Source organism: Gallus gallus, chromosome 5 (genome assembly GCF_016699485.2).
Source record: "Gallus gallus isolate bGalGal1 chromosome 5, bGalGal1.mat.broiler.GRCg7b, whole genome shotgun sequence".
Classification (NCBI taxonomy): Eukaryota; Metazoa; Chordata; class Aves; order Galliformes; family Phasianidae; genus Gallus; species Gallus gallus.
The window spans coordinates 36,484,498-36,504,724 of NC_052536.1; the positions used below are offsets into that span (position 1 = coordinate 36,484,498).

The window sequence follows — 20,227 nt, forward strand, 5'->3', positions numbered from 1 at the left end:
GCACAAGCACTATATGTTTGCTCCTTTGTACCTTCCTTATAAAGAGGAAAACAGTACTATGAAATATCTACCACAGCTTTAAGATCTATTGAGTGCATCTTTTTAATAATAAACAGACGTGAAAGATGGGAAAGACTGACTTCAGTCTGAAGCTCAGCACTTCCAGTGTGTCATCTGGTAACAAACTAAACAAAATCAAAACAGAACATACATGCTCATATCTACTGGGCAGCTGATACAAAGTTATGGGAAAGTTATTTTGTTTTGAACTGTGCTACCTCCTCCCTTGGTGGAGCTACAGAAATGTTTCCTGATAATAAATTTCTTTATTCAGCTTATTACTACATGATTGATAGAGGTGGTTTCAAAGACATCCTGTCGTTCAGTGTAAACAAAGTAGAATCAATAGTCAGATACCAATTAACATCTGCTTTCACATGTGTCAACTGACTTCTGTTTCACTTACTAATTTTTTTTAATTATTATTATTTTGCTGCTAATTGTCTGGATATCATGAGCTTGCAGTCCGTGTAAACAGTTTAAGATAGAATAAAAATGAGTCTTGAAGCAGTTAAATACTTAGTTCACATGATCTACATCTAAAGGAAGATAAACACTTATTAATAGATCTGTGTGTGTGGATCTGTTTGTAATGGCATTTATTTTCATTAGACCACAGGAATCCTGAAGTTAAACTTTTCCCTTTGCACCTGATTACATATGATGGAGAAGGATGTGGTTCCACACCTACATCCTTCTCAACTGACATCATCGTTCCTTAAAGAGACCTCAGCAACCCCATAGCTGTGCTCAGTTATGCGTTAAAATGCATTTGGATTAAAATTTGGATTTGGCAAATGAAAATCCACCTTTCAGATTCAAAATATGTTTTTCCTTCCAGTTAAAAAAAAATAATAATAATAAAGCAAGGAAGCATTCTAGTCTGATTCTGTGGTGCTTACAGCTGAGTTCAATGTAGGAGATTTTGTCCAGGAGTCTCTTCAGATATCTTTAGGGGGTGAAGCTACATGGGGAGATCTGGACCCTAGGCAGGGCTGTGCGCTTGCTGCTGTCCTCCTTCAGTGCTGCTCAATGCCTCTGTGGGATGTCCCATGGTGCTTGGGTTTTGTCACTCCGCATTGCATCCCTGCCTTCTTGCTGCCGTGTCTCTTGGTTTGTTCCCAGTATTCCTGGCTGAAGTAGTCTCCTCTCCTTTTCTCCTCTTTTTCTGGGGAGGTGTTTGGGGAGTTGTGGAGGGGATACAGGTCTTCCCCTGATTCTATTACCTGACCTCACTGTCCTCCTGCAGCAGCAGTTGGCCCCTCTAGGCTGACTTGCACCTGTTTAGAAGCAAAGGAGGAGGCAGGGACAAGGTTTGGAGCCCACAGTGGAGCCATCTCTTTTTTTGCATCAAGTCCTAGGTGAGCTGCTGGCCTTCCCAGGCAGCACTGGAGGGGAGAGATGCTCCCTGTCAGCCTGTGAGCAACTCTCCTGGCAGGGAGACCAACGGCAATGGAAAGCAGAGTAGGGTCAGCAAGGCAAGGAGTAGAATCGTAGAAATGAAGACCACCTGCAGCTGATATCTCAAACCGCATATGCAGCTGCAGCAGCCAAGCTGAGCACGCGGCTCTCGCCAGCAGGTGGCGCTGTGCGCTGCGTTGCCGGGGCCGAGCGGGGCCGGCAGGCGGAGCCCCGGGCGGCTCTGAGGGCCCCACGGGCACTCGCCGCCCCCCCGCTGAGCGGCTGTAGCTCTTGGGCACGTCCCACCTGCGGCGCGGTGCCGGCGCTGTGGTTCACTGCTCAGCTCGTTGCTGCTATGGACGACGTTTGGTGACGTCTGTGGGGTCGCTTGTAAAACTAAAGAAATACCGGGATTGCAAACATTTCTTTAGAAATAAGTTTACAAGATGCAGCCCTGTAGGCACACTCATTACTGCTCCAGTGTGGGGACGGTTACTTAATTAAAGAGATGAGGTACAGCTCTTAAGGAGACAGCACATGATAATGTGTTAGAGGTAGTAATTTTTGTTTGTTTGTTTGGTGTTGTTTTGCTTTAGGGTTTTTTGTTTTGTTTTTTGTCCGCTCGTTTGTTTTTTTTTCAGTGTTGTTTTGCTGTTGTTGCTTCTTTGGACTGTTTTATTTTGGTCTTTTTTTGCTGTGGATTAGTGTGTACTTCAAAACCTGCTGGATTAGAGTTGTGCCTGCTCTGCTCTGCGTAACGCATACCCTGCACTCCTTATTTGAAACTGGCGCACTGATGTTTACATTTCAAAGCGATGTGTAGGGTGTGTGTGTGTCGTTGTGCTTTGGCTCTGACGTATGCCTGTGCAGTAGCACCCCTGTGCCTTATAGCCTGACAGAAATACAGCCATCCTCACAGACTGTGGTGGCTGCAGGAACAGCAGGCTGAGCTGCAAGCTGAAATAACCTTTGGGGATGTGTTTTTGCATGCTGGTTATTACGCACGTGAAACCTGCATTCAGCTGTTGGGGAATGAGGGTAGAAGAGATTGTGAAAACGTTTGTCAGAGAAATGATGGATTTCGAAATGCACTGAAATGCTGTCATTTGGTTAGCTTTATTTGCTTTGGTGGTTAATAGTCGCTTTTGTGTATGGTTTGGAAAAAAAGGAAATTGTATCGTTTGCTTGTTTTTTTTTTAATATGGCACATTAGCAAACTGTCATACAGCACTGAAGTGTCAGTCCTGTCTGGAGCACGCTCTCCAAAATGCAACAAAATGCGAGTCTGAAACATATACAGAAAGATAACTTCTCATTTCTCTTTGTATCTGCCCCTGATAAATGCTAGTAACAAATAAAGGCAATTAGAAGATGGCCTTGTTCAAACAGTATTCTTTCTCTTTCTAAAAAAGTTTTCTGAAGTTTTTAAGATATTACTTATTTTCAGCCAACTGTGTATCATTAGGCTTTTCAGAACGCTGTGATAATATGCGAGATCTGAAGTCTGTCCCTGAGACACGTCAGTGATGTGTTTTTAAGAGGAGTTTAAAAGGAAATAAAACCTGTGGAGACACTGAGGAGTTTGCATTTGGGATGGCAGTAGTTACAAGTGAGCAGTTTTGAAGAGATCAGATTGCACTTTGTCAATTGCATTGCCAATATTTTCTAAGCAGTTAGAATTCAACCAACAAAGATCATCTTGGACTGTCGGCTTTAAGTTTTGGTGGGGATGGAAAGTGCAGCTGAAGATCCCATTGGACTAGAGATCAGGCAGAAAAGTGATAACTCCCTCAGTCCCCTTCCTTCTAGAGAGAAGAGCAGAAATAATCTTGTGCAAATAGTCTATAGTGTAAAACATCAGAAGTCCAAGTGTCCAGCAATATCTGTTATCCCTTTTCAAACATCAGCAAAATATCCAAACATTATGATGAGGATGATGGTACGTACCTTCAGTTCTGAGGATGTAACCCTGAATAGTGTGATGTAGAGGCAGAAAGCATCGATCTGAGGCCAAACAGAGGTTATATCGTTCGGACAGCACAAGTGTAAAAACCAATGCGGTGCCAGAGGCTGGGATGTTAGCTCAAAATATAAGCTGTAGAAGAATATAAAGATACGGGTTAAGTGTTTATGTAGTAATCTTACAATTATTAAGGGAAGGTTTACTAAGTTTTAGCTCGTGTTCTTGGTAAAGGAGTGTTTTCTTTTGGGGATGGAGGGGACTTCATAGGGAATAGTTTGTCAGTAATATTTTCAGCGAGATACAGGATAGAGCTGAGGAGACAAATGGTCCAGAAAATGACATGCCAACATGCGTTTGCTCTTAGAAGCAGAAGAGCTTCTTCATAATATTGTATGAAATGTGAAATGAGTGACAGAATCAACAAGATGAGTTTGCTGGTTGTTAAATGTGGGGGAGAGGGAAAGACAAGCCTTCATTAAACTTGTTGGCCTTAAAATGTTTTTGATAGAAAACAAAAAACCTCAAGCCCACCTGCCAGTGCACAGTGAAAATCACGATGAGATGACTGATAACAAATGTTTTTCTATGCTCCATGCATCAGTAGAATTTGGCAGTTGCCCTGAAGAAAGCAAAGACTAAATCTGTGTGTTCAGCATTCCTTATGTATCAGCACCTGCTCCTTTTGAGAGCCGTTTAGATTTTACAGAGTGCCTGAAGCATTAGCAGAGAAATACAACAAATGTTTAATGGCAGATCTTGAAGGAAGATGATGGAAATGTTGTGGCAGTTGTGGAAAGCTCTGGGAAGATCCAGGGCTTCTAGGGTTTGGTTCCATCTCTTTTAATCCAAAAGATCTCAGGTGGTAACTGAAACATGGTAATTCTGAATTATGGTATAGGCAGAAGTAATAGATTTTTCTCCTGACAGTCAAGAGTATCTCAAAAGAACTGTAAATGATTGCCCATAAAGTAATATGCGATTTTGCTTCATTTAACAGGTTACACTGAAGTGGGGAATGAGTTTATGGTAACTGAGAGACCCTGGGTGAACTCATACGAGGCAGAACAAAGTATAATGTTGTGCAGAGACCTCTGAGCCTCTGCACTGACCAGATGTGATACAGCAACTGATAGATAAAAGGTCTTCTGAGCGGTTTCTGAATACAAATGAGTGGACACAGAACACTTAAACTACTGCAGTCTTATGCAAAAATATACTTTGTATGAGATCCTTGAACTTTTTGTGGCTTAAGTTTGCATCTCAGCAGTAGGGCAGAGCAGAGTTTTAATATTTGGAGTTTAATGTTCATTCAAACAAATAAGCTTGCTGGATGTAATGCAAAGCATCTTACGAAATACTCATTTTTCTGTTCTGTCAGTAAAATATATGTGGTATCTACCAACAATCTGGCCCATGCCATGTGGGCTACTTATCCCTATTTGTGGTACTTCTGTTTAACAATAAAGGAAACTAGCGGGATAAACTGGCCCAATACTGACGTTTATAAGGTAAACAATACAGACTATACTGTTCATGGAGATGTCCCAAATTTTAGCTGAAAAGTGCATCAGACAGCTAAGAGGGAAAATCAGCCAATAGCTAAAATATTTTAAATTGCATGCATCTGTCACAGCCTTTTCTGAACGCTGAATGACTTTGAGGGTGATTTTGTTCTTATTTCCCTTTGGAAGAGGATCATACAAGGTTGGAAATTGTGCTTGCTTCCTTGCTTAGCTTTTTAAAGTCATTGTGATTCAAATTGCCGTTACCGCTTCTTATCCAGCAATGAGCAGCTCTCCCTATTCTTTCTACTAAGGCACAGATTGCAGATGAATGTCATAAAACCCCTTCTTCCTCATTTTCTTGTTTGTAGAATAGATCTGAATTTCCAGAAGGAGATGGTGATGCATCCCAGTCATTCCTGCAGGAACTGTTCGCAGTCTGATATGGGATGAATATTCCAATTTGAGCATGGATCAAAAGTTTTTGGTGCTCATGTCTTTTCTTAAATAGTGTAAATTGCAACTGTTTATTTTTCTAGAATCTGGCCACGTTAAAACTACAGTCTTTTTACAATTTCTCTCTAGCAATCTGTTGCTGTGCAGTTTTACTGAAGGACTTTGCTGATGAGTTTTTCTTAGTTTGAAAAAGCTATTGGGGAACCCCTGCACCTATTTATGTATAAAATCTGATGACAATACGAAAAAGATGCTGCCCAATTCAATTAAGAATGTATTTAACTGCTTTAATACCAGATGAACAACTTGATATTTATGTACATGAAATTGCCTAATCAAATAGGGCCTTGATAAAACGCTTTAATCACTTATTTGCTCATATCCTGTGATTTTATAGTTATCTTGGGAAGTAAGAGTAATCATTTTTGTTGTATGCTTTTGTGAGCTGGATGTAAATTAATCACAGAAGTACAGTGTCAGCATGAATTAATTATGCAAGTAAGCCCAATGGCTATTTCATTATTTTATTTAAATGGCTATAGCTTGAGAAGATCTTTTGTCTTAATAGATTAGCCAGAATTCGTTCAAAAAAGTCTTAGTATGTTTAAGGTAATGGAAAAAAAAAAAATTGCTTTCAGTACATCCTAGCAGAGATCCTGTTTAAAACGGATGACAGCCTGTCACGTTCAGTAGCATATCAGTCATCAGATTTATTCTAATTCCTTAAGCTGAACATTTCATTCAAGCTTGTAGATTGTCTTGTCAAGCTACCAAAAGCTTCATAGCATTTCTGTCAAGCATATAGTTGCACCAGCAGTTCACAAATAAATGCTAAGCTACAAAAATGTTGTTTATTTTCTTTAACATTTTATTCAGATATCTAAACTGTCCTCTCATGTTATTTTCTCTTCATCTGTTTATCAGAAGGCATTCAAGGAGCTACTTTCTAAACGTGCCTCATCCTGACCATACCCACTTCAGGCCAAGGGCCATTGTTTGTGGATGTGTTGTTTTTACTCATAGCAGTCAAGACCACCGTGCCTATGACATTCCTCTTGCAATCACAAAGGCCCAGTGAGCAGCTTTATTTCCTGCGTATGCGAAGAAATGCTACTGCTGGTGTGCATGAGGTCCTGGTGTAGTTGGTCTTGCTTTGTGGCGCTTTGTGGTGGTGCAGTTCTGACCACATGAGAAGTCACGATTTTGTTATCAGACCAAATGGTTATGGCATTCTCCCTGTTTATTCATCAGCATCTCTTTGGAATTTTTCTTTATGCTTTACTGGGCACGTTTGCAGACACATGGTGTGGTTGAGTTGGGCTCCTTGCTTCTGTTTCAGATCTGCTGCCTTTGAGGGAGGACATTTTTCTTGTCTTTTTTTTTTTCTTCACTCCTTCTTGTGAGTCTTCTACTTTGCTTAAAAGAAAGCTTCTACGTAAATTTGTATCATTTGCATACAGAGTAGTTGAGCCTGCACAGTAGTGAGAATTTGTCTTGAGACACAGCTTTCTTCAAAATCGAAATGCACAAATCTAGGGTAGTAAAGTGCTAGGAATGCTTAGCTGAAGCAATGCTAATTAACATGCACTAAAAAACCCCCCACAAACTACTAGGTTACAGTATTTGTATGATTCATACGAGCTCCAAAAATTGTTCAGTGAAGTAGTTTTCATGAAAGGCATGTGTCCAGGTGAGATTGATCTCTATATCAAACTGCTAATGATATGGCATTTGTTATAAAGTCGTGACTGCCATTTCACAGAGCAGGAAACTGCTTTGGTTACCTTTCTCAGCAATAAGAAAAAATTAATCTCTGTGTTAATTGTCCAAAGCTACCAATTTGAGAATTTAACTCCACTTTCTACTTCTTCACTGAAACTTGTGATTTATTCTAATATGTGATTATTTTTTTCTGTCATTTGCAGAGAGTGCTACATTTTCTCTCCTAATCTGATGGTTTTCTTTGCTGTAAATTACTGGAGTTTTTATATGCTATTTTGATCTGTTAAATAGCAAATATGCTCTTTTAGGAGGCTTATTCCTTTAACAGGTACTCCAAAAGACAGACTGTATGTGTCTAAAATCAACTGTGCAGTTGAAACCCCAGAAAAATTTAAAGCCTGAATGTATTTAAAAAAAATCATTAATATATCCCGATAGTGGACAGTTGGAAAACAAATTATACCTATTATTAATTTTTACTTGCATTCAAACATAGAAATCTGTAGTATAGACAAAAACTGATTCCAGACAGATAAAATTCAATTTTAACTAGGATAATTGGTTTATGTATTTTACATTTATTTATAAGATTTATAAGTTGGAATTCCAACTGAATAAAATAAAACCAATAAGCACTGTCTTTCCTAGTACATTTTCTTCGCTTGCTTTATAATGTTAGCAATTTGGTTTTTTTGTTCTGGTTTTCAAATCAGTGAATATATATTAACTCTCTCAGTATCCTCCCTTATGTTAACTGGATCAAAATTAACATCATTGTAAGTGTAAATTTTATTTGAGTTCTATGGCTGAGAATGAAACTTGTCGCAATAACACTGAGAAATTAGACTAGCCCAGTTCAAGCAGCCTTGTGTGTGCTGGAGATATAGCTGATGGGATCCAAATGCTGTGTCGGTGACAGAGCCCATGACTGAACTATTTATTTCTGTAGTAAATTGCTTCCCATCAGTACAGATTATTTTATTCAGAATCTGATCTTCACTATGTCCCAAAGAGAAACAAATTTGACTATTTTTCAGATTTGGCAGGATAGTAAAATGAATTCTCAATCCCCACGGAGAAGACTGTGCTCTGTTGATGCTTTTATCCTGTAAGGTGACTCTGTCTTACGTACCTCAGCTGTCTATGTCAGACTGACCTAAAGGAGGAGGCACCCCAAGTAACCACACTGCAGTCAGTACTTGGAAATGTGAATGGCTAACTGAAATGACTTACCTCTCATATTACTAAATAGGTTGAATAGCTAACCTGAAACACTGGCTGACAACATGATTTCATATGTAATGAATTGAAGCTGCTGAATCCTGGAGTAATAAGAAAATAGTCTCAAGATATTGTCTGCTTCGCAAAAACTGTTAATAGACCTGCCAGGTTATTCTGTCAGGCTGGATGTTTTGACTTCCAAGGCATGTATTGATCTTGCTGTATAGAAACGCTCTTTTTTTACATCAGTTACTCGTTAGAGACCCAGTCCACTGGTTTGTGGTACAACGAAGGTATAGAAAAATGGGACGCCTACGAAAAATTCCTTTTATCGTAAAGGTTTTCGATTAGGTTGTCATGTGTCAAGAGACTCTTCTATCCTGGGAGGTACAGTCATTGGATGCTTAGGTTAGTTTTCTGCACCAGAGTAGTGTAAAAGTAAGGTGACGTAAATTTTTCTCCAAGCCATATTTATGTTCTTACTTTAAGAACTCAGAATTTGATGGTAGCAAAAGTAAACATAGTTGTGGGGTGTAACACTTTTTCCCACACTATACTGAAGGTGACTGCTGTGCGGCTGTACAAGGTAACTCTAATTAAAACAGTTTCCCCTTGAAATGTAATTTTGTTCTTCCTCTTCACTATCCAGTGGTAGACTAATATTTGTCTCCAGAATGTTTTTCCAGGATCTGAAGTGGAATTACAGTGTGTGAAGGTTACTAAATATTAGGCAAAAATTATAATTCTCTTCATAGTTTAAAAGTATCTTTCATATTTCAAAAACCCTCCTGGATGTAAAATTCTTTTGGCAAACATTCACTGTCTTGCACATAGGAGAGAAAACTTATAAAAATAGCATATGCTGCTATCATGCCCAGGTTCCCCTCCAGTTATTGTCTGCCCAGTAGCTTGTTTCCTGTTTAGTGTACTACACACTTATCTTATAAGTTAAGGAAGAGAACCCATTTAGTATTTCATATTACATTTCCTTTTCAGTAATTCAGTCATTCAGCCCGTTAGAAATTAAGGGAAAGTTAAGGGAAATTAAGAATTAACTGTACATCTGTAGTTCTTAAAAATCCCACGTGTAGTATAAATAACGCAGTGATGGGTGCGTATATATGTGTGCTTGTGTGTGTATTAAAAAAACAAACAACCAAACCTGTAATCCAGCATAGTACAATTCTGTGTGAAAGTATCACTGTGTACAGATGAGGAATCTCTTATTGTGAGAAAAAGCAAAAATTTGTTCCAGTTACTATAGAAATTAATTCCGACTCATGTAAAATCTTTGTATTTTCACAGAGGGAAGTAACTGATTAGATGCTGTAGCTTTGAAGTCTTGAAGATATTAAGAGAATGTTCAACTGTAATATGAAAATAGTGACAAAGTGGTATAACTTTATCAGAAAAACTATACTTTTTTTATATTAAAGCTTGAACATGTCAGGATTTGCTCTTGACAGCAAGAAGTCATGTTAAGATTTGCCTTTGACGGCAAAGAGTCAAGAAAGCGTAACAAGGAAGAAAAGTTGCCTTCGGTCATGAAGTGTTTAAGAACTATTTCAGAAGACTTTCCCCCGTCTTTACTCACAGTTTGACTGTGAAATAGAAAGCTATTTAGGAGTTTTTCTAATGCCATGACAGCACAGAAGCCATCCTAGTGCAAATACCTACCCTTCCTGTCAGCTGCTCTTTCAGCGTGAAAGGCAAGATAAATCTCTGGAATCTGGAGGTATTGCAGCTTCAGAATGTCTGAGAATATCTTGTGGAATTGATTGTTTTATTGGAGCTGTTGACCATATTGTTCTCTCTCTCAATTTTTTTCAAATCTTGTGTTATATCTGTTCTTCTGTTTCTATCAAGTCCTTTTTTTGTTGTTTTTTAGTGATGCCAAGCAGTACAACTTGTCATGCCCAGAACATCTGAGGAGCAAGCCTCAAACTGTTCAGCAAGATTATGTGCATGAGAAAGCAGTCATCAAAATAAGCCTGGGTTTCAGAAGTGCTGTCTAAATAAGGATTTTGCCTCCTTTGTCTTGTAAGTGGATTTAGAGCACTTTTGCTCCGCCAAGGAATAACTGTTGTGGGGCCAAGATTCAGCTGCTGTCTCAACTCTCTAGAACTTAACCTAATTTCTTCTTTTCACCTCTGATGTCAATTGTTTTGGCAATTAAAACGTTAATGTAGCTTGATGAATCAAGGAATAATGGGTGTTAGATATCTGAATTTGTGATGAGGTTGAAAGAAAACATCCATCTGTTGCTTTTTGCAAAAAAATGAAGAGAATAATCTTACTGAAAACGGCTACATAATTCCAGGTCTGAAGTTTATCCAGGAAGGTTTTTTAAATTTTTTTTGTTTTATCTTTTGTTTGTTTTGTTTGTGGGTTTGTTTGTTTGTTTTTCCAGCCATTTGTCTTTATGGAAAGAATCTGATTGACTTTTGAGACTCAAAAGTCCTAAGAAGAATTCTTTTTGCCCATTATATAACCTTCAACTTATCTGAACCTCTTTGTAATTTATGTTCTGAAAGGCTTCTTCACTGTAAATTATTTTCGTGGGTTTTTTTCTAAATAACATTCTTATTAACACTTTAAGATGACTTTAAATATGCAGTAAATAAGTTTTCAAAAGTAAATCTAAGTTCTTTATTCCCTGTGCTTTGTGTCATCATAAATGATGACAAGATTGAGGAGCTCTAGTTTCTCAATGATCTGAGTATGCAAATGTGTTATTTCTGCCAATGAAATATTTCAGCATTTTTGGAAATATTTCATTGATTGCAAAAGACTATAAGTGGCAGAGCTTACATTCTATGGGGAATCTGACTGTTTTGCCTGTTTTCTAAGTTGTCCTGTGTCTTTCTTTGGGAGACCTTTTTCCTTCAGTTCTCTGTCATTCGTACCTTTAACATTTTAGATGAAAGCTTTAAACATTTTCTTTACACTGAGTGAAAATAACTTTTTTTTATCATTTTTAGTTGCAGTAAAGTTTTGAGTATTTTCCAATGTAGCTTTGATTAAAGATAAATATATTGTTTGCCCCAAGGTAAACAAAAATATTGCAGCAGTTTGATTGGAAAGTAAGCATGTAGTCATATTTTAGATTGTCTTCCTAAAAGTTGGCAGGGAAATCATCCCAATATCAGAAATTTCTGCAATAACGTGACTGATGTTCTAAACATCTTTGAGTTTTGCTAGTGTTTTTTTTTTTTTTCTCATTAGTTTCTTTTCTCAACTGCCTGGCACTGATTTGGGGTCCATAGAGACCCTCATTTTAACCCTCCTTTGTTGGTGCAAGTTCAGGACAAACTACCAGGTGTGTGCAAGTTTACTCTGTTTTTCTCAGCTTCCATTTGAATTCTAAGCATTCTCAATGGACTTTCTTTCCTGACCTATTCCACCTATCTCCCATTCTCATGGAGTTCCGGCCCACCTCAGAATACCTGATTATCCCAGACTATTTCTGGATATGTAGCTTGCTCTTTTAAATGCTACTGGGTTTCAGCATCCTTTGATATTGCATTAAGTCTCAGGGAAGCATCTGGTTCGGTTATTAAAAATGCTAGCTTGCCAGCTGTAACTAAATAGGCAATAACACTCAATAGGTCATGTGCTGTATCTTACACATTAAATATGTTGTTAAACACACAGTAAATGCATAGTCACTAGAAAAGCTCCAAGTGATGTCGATGGAGTATAACAAATGTATTTTGAAGTGTGTTCTTTCATAGAGTGATTAGAAGGGATACTACAGACCATCTAGTTCCATGGGCAGGGACACCTAAAACTAAATCATGTTGTTCAAAGCCCCATTCAGTCTGGCTTTGAACATATCCAGGAGGATGGGGCATCTACAACTTCTTTGGGCAAGCTGTTCAGTGCCTCACTACCCTCATTGTAAATAATTTATTCCTTTTATCTAATCTAAATCTCTTTTAGCTTAGAGCCATTACCCCTTGTCCCATCACTGCAATTCTTGATGAAATCTCTTCCCATCTTTCTTGTAGGCCCCTTCCAGGTACTGGAAGGTCACTAGAAATCTCCCTGGAGCCTTCTCCAGGCTGAATAACCCCAATTCCCTCAGTTATTCTTCACAGGAGAGGTGCTCCAGCCCTCTGATCATTCTCATGGCCATGCTCTGGACTCACTCTAAAAGATCTGTGTCCTTATGCTGGGGGCACTAGGGCTAAACACAGTACTCGGGATCTTATGAGAGCAGGACATAGATGGAGAATCATCTCATTTGATTGCCTGCTAGTTATGGTTCTTTTGATGTAGCCCAGGATAGTTGCTTTCTGAGTGCAAGAGCATATTGCTGGCTCATATTGAGTTCATCAACCAACACCACCAAGTCCTTTGCAGGGCTGACATCAACACACTCATCACCCAGCTTGTATTCATGTTTGGTATTGTCTCAACCCAACAGCAACCTGTTGCTCTTGGCCATGTTGAAGTTCATGAGGTTTGTATGTGCCCGCCTGTCACATTCCCTCTAGATGGCAATCCTTCCCCGCAATGTGTCCACCCTGCCTCACAGCTTGGAGTCATCCACAAATGTGCTGAGGGTACACTCAATCCCACTGTCAGTGTTAATGTCTATGTCCATGGTAATGACAAAGATGTTCAATTATACACTGTACAGACATAGCCCTGAGGGATACTTCTCATCCCTGGTCTCAAGCTTCTCTCTTAACTACAACTAGTACCTTAATAGTAGTAAATGAGGACACTGTATGGCATCTAGTTGCTAGATTTAAAAAGAAATGAAGTTGAAGAGGCACTGTGTTTTTGAGCTGCAAGCAGAAGTATGTGTATGTTCACACCTGGGCAACTCTGTTTCAATAATCTTAATATTGTGCAAGCACAGTTTAGGGAACAATTATGCTCTTAGTTAAAGGACTGCTTTCTCATCAGATATTCATTTGAATAAATGACAGCTTACTTAATTCTCTTAAAGAACAAAACCAGCTGATCTGAAGTGAGTGGTGTTTTATTTCTCTGCTCATTTTAGTTTGTGAGATGTCAGGTGCTGTGGTTCTCATCAACTTGAGTGTATGCTCTTTAATTTGAGTGTGTAGATAATTTGGGATATATCCAATGTGCTTATTATTTTGGCTTGTGACAGTAGTGGAGGTGCGTTTGTGTTCTCATGTTGCTCCAAACAGTTTGACCTAAGTAACTGGTGCAGCTGTATCTCTTTGAGAGGAGTGCAGGCCTCGCTCAGTACTGGGACTTGAGGGGCACATTTCTAGCAGGCCTTTACATGTTTAGCTAATGACAGTTCTTGATCAGGCTCCAATATCCACGCTATTTTGTAGCCTTTATGCTTTAGCTTTTTAATGCATTTGCTGTCAGAAAAAAAATGAAGGTACTTTGAGAAATGTAAGTTGGCTGGATAAACGGAGAGTTTCCTCAATTTTGTTTGTTGCCCCCCATCCTTTTCTAAGTCCGTGTTCAAACTTCCTTCGTTCTGCAAAGTCATCTCAATAATTAAATTGGGACACTTTGGACAGGAGGAATGTCATTTCTGTTTGATGTTACTACTACTACTAGTGGTTTACATTTATGGCACACAAAGTTACCACCTCTCATTTTTACACCCTCATAATAGTCTGTGACTTTATTTTTGCTTTTATGGTATAATGTAGGCTAGTAAATTGTTTCCATGTTAAAAGATCATGAGTGGGGATTTGGGAATGTTGAGGTATTGAATATATTGTACAATTAATTTTGCAAATAGCACGTATGAACTATATCTACAGATATTGCTCAAATTATTTCCATAGCTAGCTTTGGAACTACTTTAGTTGCAGTGACTTTTTCTTAAGCTACTTCTTTCTTGGGGCATGTAAATGGCTGGGGATTTGTGAGGCTTGAACACGAGAAAGTCAGGTGAAATATCTATATAACTGTGGTTCAATTTTGGTTTATTAAAGGCTAGTGTGTAAGTCAGAATTCTAAATTAAGCCTAATACTATGTTGTCCAGTCTTGTAGGAAACTGGAAAAAACGTGGCACTCTAGACAAGCAATGCTCAAAATGCTATGCTGATACTGGTGTTTTGTTGTTTCCTTCTTACTGGCTTTCTGCCTGTCTTTTTTTCTTTGTGCCAGACAAAGAGCCTCAGACTAGACACATAACTTAAGTATTGTCTCAAAAGTGACAAATGGAGAGGATTAGTAATTTCCCTGTATCTGTTGACTGTGAATTTCTACAAACTATTCTTTGCTCTAGATAGGACAGAAACTAGTTTAAAATATGTATGTTTTTATCTACAAAGACTATGAAAATCACAGTCCGGTTGTAAATTATTTAGAAATTGGGATCTAGCAGCCTATGCAACTGGTAATAATTGAGTTATGAAGCCAGTAAATTATCAACAGCGAAGACAAAGGATCGTTAAGTGAATTGACTATTCTGCACTTGGCCAAAAGATATCATGGTTTCATAATTAGAGTGGAAAAAAAAAGTTAATGAATATGTCACAAGAAAGCTTCCTCGTAGAACATACATGGAGATGAGAAAATCTGAACAAAGAGTAGAGACAAACGTTGACAAGATCTTACACAGTTTTCTTTAAATTTTAGAAAGGTGTCAGGGGAAAAAGAAGATAAAAACTAGGAAAAAAAATGGAAAAACAATGACAGTTAAATACTGGAGAAGAAGAGGACAGACTGAAAATTGCTTACAAAATAAAATACAAAGTTGGTATTTCAGTTGTTAATGGGGAAGAGAATATAATAAGGTTGAAAAGATAGGGGAATGTTGGCTATTAGTGATTTAATATGCACGTGAAACACCTTCTGTTATGGGTAAAGAGAAAATTGAACTAAGAGCAGAAATTAGGGAGGAAAAAATAAAGAAAAATACATGTCCTTTATCCAGTTAAGTTTAAATAGGTAAAACCTCTAAAGCAGTTGAAAGTTGCAACAACTCTTGCCTTTATCAAAAACACAACATAGAGAACAAGTGTTCTGTGATTTGTTATCTGTCATCACTAAAAACATCAGATGCAAATTCTTCAGAGAAAAAAATGCAGAGAAGTTGCTACAGCAGTAGAATCAAAAAATATCTGCACCCCAGTTCTTCATGTTTTTCTGATTTACACAACTTACTTGGAATTTAATGCAAGTGTCTCATCTCTTTGTGGGCCAAGAATTACGAGGGGAGAAAAGTTTGGGATTATTATATGATTCTAACCTTTAGAACAGTGTTTTTATTGAGCTTCCAAATAATACAATTACTTCCATAAGTAAAAATCTTGAAGTCCTTGTGGCAGTAATGGAATTCTATGTTTGAAATACTGCTTAAGCTGCATTCATCCACTTAAAAGTTTAATACAGTTGCATTTCTCTTATATTTTCGTTAAAAAGAAACTTAATATTTTGTATGAAATATTTGAAAGTAAATAGGAGTAATAAAATATAATTCAGAAGGCAACGTTATTGTCAAATTTTGTAGTATGTTGTATTTCATGGTTATCAAGTGTCTAAAATCGTCTTTACTCCTTGAAAAATATTTGAAGTGGCTATTTCAGTTATTCTTCGAGTAATATTTTTCTAACTGCCCCAAACGAATTTTAATTAATGTTGGATTGCATTAGATTTCTGATTTTCCATAACCTTTTGCATGTTAGTGAGGAAATATGATTTTTTCATTGAGGAGTATATCAGTATTTCAGAACTTGGCATGCTCCTAAAGCGAAAGAAGACAGTCTGTTCCTTTGCGAAGCGCTTCTAGAAGGCAGCTTCATTTCTTATGCGGTATACCCTCTTAAATTAACTTTGCTAGCTTAGCTTGGCCTGAGGCAAAACGTCTCAGGATATTTTAGGAGATCCTGGTAATCTAATTAATCTTACAATAATAATACTAAAATGTATTCTTTATTTCCTTGTCCATAAAGTATGTGGTGTCACCTCTCCTTAATAGCTCCGTCCCCACGCTGTCAGTGGCAACTCTCAGCTGCATCTCTAAGCAGTACAATGACTGGCGTGGTGCCATTCCCAAGGGCAGTGGGATCTGGTGTCTTGTTCTGCCAGCAGTGGGTAGGGTAGCCCTCCTTCGTGACAAATGATCCCAAGGATTTTTCATTAAGAAGTGAATTCTATTGACATCATCCAGCACTTGTTTCCTGTTGCAGGGGTGAAGGCCATGATCAAAACACCTGTTAAGGCAAGTACAAGGAACGTGGGCTTTACAACCGTCAGGGCTTCCTATGGAAGGGCCTCAGCAACCTGGTTTCTAGGGAGAGTAGTTGCTCTGGATCTGAGCAGCTGAACTACCCATGGAGGATTGCGCTGGGAGCTGCAGTAGCCTGGCAGTGATCTCAGTGTCTGCAGGCAGCGTCGCTGGTCAGGTTGCTGAAAGTTAGAGATGTTGTGTGGTGTTCACTTGTGTCGTCTGTATGCTGCAGAAGCTTTTTCCTCTGAAAGCGGGATTACCTCCACAGATGTAATAAAGGCTACTCGGAACTGCAAAAGTAAAACATGTATGCTTCAAACATTGTAAATTTATGTTGTTTTTCTATACCTCTTGCTTTTAATATCTGCTAAGTGTTTTTGATGATGAGCATTGGAATACTCTCCCTTGAAATAAGTCATTTTGTTTAGCTTTTTTTCCTTGTAAAATCCATTCACGTTGCAATGTAATGAAAGTTGAAATATTTTGATTACCATCTTTGATTACCATCCCTGAATGAATGAGAAAATAGTAATTTTAGCACTAGTACATTAAAAAAAGAAAAGTAAAAGCAGTGAAGTAAGCTTAGTTTTCCATGTTTGTTTCTCACAGATGTGAATTCAAACACATAAGTATGAAAAGAAGTTGGGAGTTTGCAACTGTGACTGCTTGACCCTTGTTGGATCACGTTAACGTTTCCTTTGAGTTTCAATTCAACATTCTTTAGAGAAGGTTGGTTTTGCTCAAGTATACCCCAGTTAGAAGTTAATGCTGTTTTTCACAGGGCACCCACACTAAATGAGAATGTTCATGTATTTCATACACATGCTTATGTAATTAAGCATGTACTGATTTATTTCTCTTTGGGAAATATTTCTGCAAATTAGCAATTAGCACTCCAGTATGAAGAGTTAAGGTGATATCATCTGTTGTTTAAGATAAAGATAGACATTATTATTTTATAATAGATGCTTAATCCTTTGTTCTGAGAAGTGTTGATGTTTTCATTAGACTTAAAATATGTTGCGTGTTTACAGAAAGCCTGAAATCTCAATATGTGAACCTATCAATTCTAATTATTTGATTCATTAGAACATGAGGGTTTGGGGTTTTTTTTTTTTTTTTGCCTAAGGGTACACGGATGTACTACTGAATCTGGTTTTTAAGTTTTTTTCCACTTTAATGTCTGAATCCAAATTCATAAAGAGTTGGAAAAATGAGATGTCTGAGCTATAGGATTCACAGGGATTTTATATGAAGCCTATTTAATCAGGATAACACTGCTATTAATATTCATAAAGTCAGCTGGAACACAAATGACAGACTATGGAGCCTAAAATTTTTTACTTGTGAATTTATTAAAAGCAGCTTAAAAAATTAATGGAATTTAAGTAAAGTTGACGAAAATGAAAATCTTATGTTAGCAGAAAAAATCTTTATTAGAACTTTCTCTAAGACCATCTTGCATTGATATCTTTGACAGATTTCATTGGCACTTAAAGAAGAAAGATGCATGAATGGTCATTTAAAAGGATTTAAACACATTGGCACATTAATTTTTACATGAATAATAAGTAGTTTCCAAAAGCAATTAACTTACAGTGTACAAGATTTGAATAGAAAAATAGGACTGTGACACCAAAGGGCAAAGCAAATGTGCTGTACATTTTAAACTTTTAATAATATGACTACTTAAACTGATTTATTTCATTTCCACAGTAGGTACAGTAGCAGTGATGATATTTGTGTTCAGCTTTGGTTTGTTTTGAAATGCACAGAGATGTGAAACAAAGACATACTTTGATACTGAAGTGCTACTGGTAAAGACTTTCAGGCCTTAATATTGATCATACCTTTTTGAATAAAGCTTTTTTACATTTTTTTTTTCATTTGTGTTTGTGGAAAATAGTCAGGTACTAACCACAATGTATGATTTCTTTCTCATGTGCTGCTGTGTGCTGCACTGGAAAGTGTTTGTCATTTCTGTAGGGGGCAAAATAGGTAGATCTAGGATTTCTTCTGTTTAGTGGGAAGATATTGGTTAATTTATATTCATGTATGTAAATAGTTTTGTTCTTAATTATTTAGAGTGAATTTTACTTGACCAGTGCCTGTTATATTCAACAGATAAGTACCGTTAGGTTTCTTTGCTTAATGTGGAAGTAGTCTTAACTAACACAGATTGAATTAAGGTAGTCAGTAGTTAATTTTAACTCTAGATTTGGGGTTACAGTTTCATTTTGTATTTTCCATTTTGTTTGGGTCCAGCAATATACTTTATTTTAATCTCCACCTTTAATTTCTTTTTATTATTAGATAGACCATTAACACTGTATTCAAATGAAAGTGAAGAAAAGCCTTAAAATAAGTGTATTTGATTTATTTTATTTAATTATGATGATTTTTGCTGAGAAAACCTTCACGGTTGTAGCCAGCAGCTGACTGTTGTTGGCTTGAAGTTTAACACTGAGTAATAAAAGGCTCTGCTGAGGGAGACCTGGGAGCGGCCTTTCAGCATCTAACGGGGAGCTATAAGATAGAAAGGGACAGACTCTTTAGTGGGATCTGTTGAGATAGGGTAAAGGGAAATGGTTTCAAACTAAACGAGGGGTGATTTAGACTGGACATAAGGTAAAAGTTTTTTTTTTTATGATAGGGTGGTGAGGCACTCCAGTGCCTCAGAGGTTGCCCAGAGGTGGAAGCCCCGTCCCTGGTGACATTCAAGCTCAGGCTGGAAGAGGCTCTGGGCATCCTGATTGAGCTGTTTGTGTCCCTGTTCACTGCAGGGATTTGGACTAGATGGCCTTTAAGCATCCCTTCCAACTCGAACAATTCTACGATTCTAATAATGTTTTGTAAGTTTGGGTTCTAAAGATACCTAACCTTTGAAGTACCCCCTGTAAAGCTTTATCTTGAATGATATATTAGCACTGTATATAAGTTAGATACTCGTTGGAGTGTTTGTATATGTGTTCAGAACAACCAGTTTACGTTGTGTATGGGAGATTTGTTCTTATATTTACCGTCATTCTCTTTTTAATAGTAGGGAAAGTATACTGAGAACCATAGGGAGTGGCAAAAGGTCTTTTTTTCTCTTTAATCAAGAGTTTACATTAGTATGGTATCAAAAATATTATTATTTTCTCTAACTTAAAAACAATTCATTCCTATTAGTTAGCAGAACATATCTCTGCTATTGAAGACTGAATATCTTAAAATGAGTCTCCCGACTTCTTTCTCCAATATGCACTTCATATGCTCCATAATTTCCAGGAGAGGGCAGCATTTTCCTACATCAGGTCCTTGAAAGAACATGCCCTGCTCAGACTGTCAATGTTTCTTGTAATTACTCCCAGTATATTTGTTGCTTGCTTATGAATTAACTTGCATTTATGGAACTAAATCATTCCAATCATTTAATTACACCTGAGGAGCTGAACTATAATTGCTTGCTTCCAACTAGGATCTGATATGGCTTGAGCAGTATTAATTTGGTGTTTACTTTTCTGAGTGCTAAAAGCATTAAAATGATTGTGCAATGGGATTACATTTTACTAATTGCTGGCATTCATTAGCTGGGTAAATGGCGAGGAAGAATGACTGTATATTGTGGAGGGATAAAATTATGGTTTTAAATAGTATATTACTAGGCACATTAAGGCCCTAAGACATGTTTTAAAATACTCCAGAGGTTATTAAATACCGTATTTTCTTCATGTCTT

The 20,227-nt window shown here is 37.6% G+C and overlaps 1 protein-coding gene across 16 annotated transcripts in view; it reads left to right on the plus strand.

The window, feature by feature from the left end:
• The window catches only part of MIPOL1 (mirror-image polydactyly 1), a 182,372-nt gene that overhangs the window by 8,460 nt on the left and 153,685 nt on the right, over positions 1-20,227 (plus strand). For 3 of the 16 annotated variants that reach the window (XM_046941959.1, XM_015287657.4, XM_040701963.2), the window contains exon 2: positions 17,118-17,237. The exons of 9 other annotated variants lie outside the window; for them this stretch is intronic. The gene's annotated coding sequence lies outside the window, so the exon portion shown is untranslated. Of the gene's footprint in view, positions 1-10,213; positions 10,366-17,117; positions 17,238-20,227 lie in introns of all 16 variants that reach the window. 4 more of the 16 variants (XM_025150911.3, XM_046941957.1, XM_004941766.5 and 1 more) reach the window with 2 other exon arrangements.